The 4,043-nt window shown below is 36.0% G+C and overlaps 1 pseudogene; it reads right to left on the bottom strand.

Moving 5' to 3' along the window:
* Positions 1-257: 257 nt before the first annotated feature.
* Positions 258-1,001, bottom strand: LOC147786687 (secreted RxLR effector protein 161 pseudogene; annotated as a pseudogene).
* Positions 1,002-4,043: the final 3,042 nt, after the last annotated feature.

Genomic DNA, 4,043 nt, shown 5'->3' with positions numbered 1-4,043 from the left:
TTATTGGATTTAGATTAATGATCATAAAATCCACTTTATTCAATAATAATCTTTACTGAATAAACATCAATAATAACTTTATTGAAAACAAAATAGATTTTTGTTTACAAACTATGAGTTTTAGGACATAAAACCCAACAAACTTCCATTTGGACTGAAACTCTAGTGGGGTTTTATAATGTTGAGTAGAGAGAAATACATAAATACAATGAACTAGGGCATCACATACCCATGCATTTTCTCCTACTTGCTCTAGATTACATAACTCGTAGTTCTAGACTCACTTGGTGCCCTTCAAACACTTTAGCCGTGAGGGGCTTTGTAAATGGATCAGCAATGTTGTGTTCTGAAGCTATCTGTTTGATGATCACATCTCCTCGTTGCACAATCTCCCTTATGAGATGATATTTGTGTTCAATATGTTTTCCTCGCTTATGGCTTCTTGGTTCTTTAGAATATGCAACTACTCCACTGTTATCACAATAAAGAGTGATAGGCAGATGCAGATTTGGAACAACTTCCAAATCAGTTATGAACTTCCTAAGTCATACGGATTCTTTCGCTACTTCACGAGCAACAACATACTCAGCCTCCATGGTGGAATCAGCAATACAACCTTGCTTTATGCTTCTCCATATTATTGCTCCTCCGTTCAGAGTGAAAATAGATCTCGATGTCGATTTCTTCGAATCTATATCGGTCTGAAAATCTGAGTCAGTGTACCCTGTAAGGATCAGATCCTTAGCGCCGTACATTAGCATATAGTCCCTCGTTCTCTTAAGATACTTGAGGATATTTTTAACGACAGTCCAATGAGCATGTCCTGGATTTGGCTGATATCTACTGACAATTCCTACAGCATAGCATATGTCTGGCCGGGTACACAACATGGCATACATCAGACTACCGACTGCTGATGCATAGGGAATATGTCTCATATCCTCAACTTCTTGAGGTGTCTTAGGACTTTGTTCCTTCGACAAATGAACTCCATTCTTGAAAGGTAATAACCCTTTCTTGGAGTCCTGCATCTTATATCGAACCAACATTTTAATAAGATAAGGAAATCACTACAATGGGAGTAAGATTCGGATTACCTTGTTGATCGAATATCTCATGGTAAGAACATTGTTTGAGAATCGAATCACTCCACAAGCAAGATCGATCATGTCTAGCTTGAATGATTCTTGTTGATCAAATATCTCAAGGCAAGAATACTTAATTGAGATTCGAATCACTCCACAAGAAAGATTGATCATGTCGAGCTTGAATGATTCTACATGCAACCTAAACTACATAGAGTTGCAAAGAAACTTAGTCATAGGCTAAAGAAAAGCACAAATGCTTTTTTTACTCTATTTTCCAGGTCTCCTACAAATACAACATACATGGCTTTATATAGCCTCAAAATGAAACTACTAAAGGCATTCCAAGAGTGGTAATATTCATACTTAATAGCGATAATTAACCATTATGTAATTGTACCATTATGTAATTGTAACCAAGAGTAAATTAAAAGTCTTAAAATACATTAATGAAATACAATAAATCTAAATTACTCTAATTTGTAATCCACCCAAAATTTATAACATGAAACTTCATTCTTCTTCAATGTGGCATGAATTGAAATATCTTTTGATAATTTCAACAATATTTTTTTCACATCTTTATTGAAGCATATTGTATGATTGATGTCTCTTGGTTCATATCACATTTTGTTGATGTATAATGTCTGAGACAATGCTAGTGTTTGGACTCCGATCTATGACAACAAGGGATTGGACTCAAGTAAAGATTGAGCCTATTTGAACTTGAACAAAGGACTGAGACGGCTAATTCCACTATCTCATATGCTACTACCAATTAGAATTAGCCTGTCACTACTTCTTACTAGGCTGCAAAAAAGAGGACTGACTTGGAAGAAGAAAGATAAAAAAAGTTGAAATGTCAGAGAAGGAAGACATGGAAGAAGAAAGAAGAGCATTTGCTGTTAACTATAGATGAATCGATACCGGTCTAGTGCAGCTAGACCTATGAATCAATCCTTCCCTCATTCGATCTTTTCCATTGGACCTTGAATTCTATTCTTTTATCAGAAGCTTTGGATGGAGGGGGACGTGCTTAACAAAAGGAAGGAAGAGGAAGAAGAGACAACCCCGAACAGACAACAAGGAAGGAAAAAGCCACATCTTGCGACCCGCCCCAACAAACAATCGATTTGGGAAAGAAGAAAGATTTGTTAAAACATCCTATTGCTTTTAGTCGTTCTACCAACCTCTTGCGATAGTTGGACGCACTAGGTATAGATTTCCATGTAGGAGTAAATACCAGACCCTAGTTAAGGGGTATCTAGCGAATGCCTGGGACATAGTGCACAACTCAGTCTTCTGTCTGTGTCATAATAATATTACAGACACAAAGGACCTCAGTTGTGTTTCTAGGTGTCACTATGGTTTTTAAAGTTAATAGGTCACTTCCATCAACAACTAAATCCATTTATTACTAGTGTGGATTCTCCTCAAGTACTAGAAAGGATGGGATTGTTCTACAAACTCCAACCAATCAACTACCATCCATGAGCGGATACCTGAGAGTTATCGACTAATACGATGTAATTGAAAGGGAACTTGTCCACTCTTTCATCCGTAGATGCTACTTTTCGTATGGGAGGGAACCACTCAGATTGACTTCTATGGATAGGATTCATGTTGATAAGCGCCTACAATGCTGCAATTTGCAAAGCTAGAGGTTCTTCTAGAATCCTTGCAAACATTCACAGAGAAAGCTAACTTAACGGATTGATTCCAACGAAGAGCTTGTTAGAAGATGAATGTCACGACCTGATTTTTTAGGCTTCGAAAAACCGAATCGTGACTAAAAAGACGAAAGTGAAAAAAAAAAAACGAAATTAAAAAGAAGATAAAATAGGAGATGAAAATTTGATAAAATTTAAAACAAGAAAAAAGAGTCATCGACACCAAAATTAATTCAAAATTAAAATCAAATATTTCAAACGGGAAATACAATTATGAAGAAAAATACAAGACTCTAAAAGACCAACAAGGGACTGACGCTCCGGAACGACCCCCTCTATGACCGCATAGCTCTCGAACGCTCCTCCACCTCGATCGGTACCTGAAAAAAAAAAGAGTAGAAAGGAATGAGTATAAAAATTATACTCAGTAAGCAACCTACTTGTAGACTCTTATCGCATTCAAATTTTGACAAACTTCCAATGAAACTATTGCCAAGAAGATTCAAACGAACCTGTTGCATTAGCCACTCAAGCACATCAACATTTGTTAGAAAGAACTATTTTTAATTTCATAAATTATGTAAAAGTCAAATGGTCAATTTGACTTATTCTTTTGTGAAGATTAAAGGGGATCGGGAATAAATCCCGTCCACAAACGTCTTTTGTCGGGAGACTATAAATACCCACAATATGTTATGTAAAATTCAGATTCGTGGATGAATGTAATTCAGATCTCAAATTGAAACATTCCCCTTAGAAATCCAAGCATCATATTTGCCATTTCTAAGTTTCAACCAATCCTTGTGGTAGAATTGCACCCAAGCCATTCAATCAAGCCTTGATCAAGTTTGATTGTAGAGTGACTCAATTTAGAACAAGGTTTCCAAATCTTGCTTCTAGATATTCGATCATAAGAGGTAATCTAATTCTAGCCTTATCTCTTGGTTGATCCAAATTTCGTATAAGGAGGTGTTAATTACTTTGATTCAAGGGTTCTCACTTCAACAAAAGCTTGGATCATTGGGCTGAGGATTAGGGTTGCCTTATCAGTTTGGTATCAGAGTCAGGTTGCATCTTTATGGCCGACTCTAGAATTGATTTTATCTTTAATTTCCGCTATTGTTTATCGTCTCTTTAAATCTGTCATTTATTTTCTTACTGCCATTTCCATCGTTCTTCATTATCTTTCTACTTTGTTCTTAGTGTCCTGTTAAAGATCATATTCAGATCTTGAAAGAAAAAAAAAATCCTTATCATATTGTTCTTAATAAATCCTTATCATTAGATC

This window comes from Cucurbita pepo, chromosome 19, assembly GCF_057944985.1.
Source record: "Cucurbita pepo subsp. pepo isolate OVF chromosome 19, ASM5794498v1, whole genome shotgun sequence".
Lineage (NCBI taxonomy): Eukaryota > Viridiplantae > Streptophyta > Magnoliopsida > Cucurbitales > Cucurbitaceae > Cucurbita > Cucurbita pepo.
The sequence above is the reverse complement of the archived record's forward strand: the minus strand, read 5'-3'. Positions and strand labels throughout refer to the sequence as shown.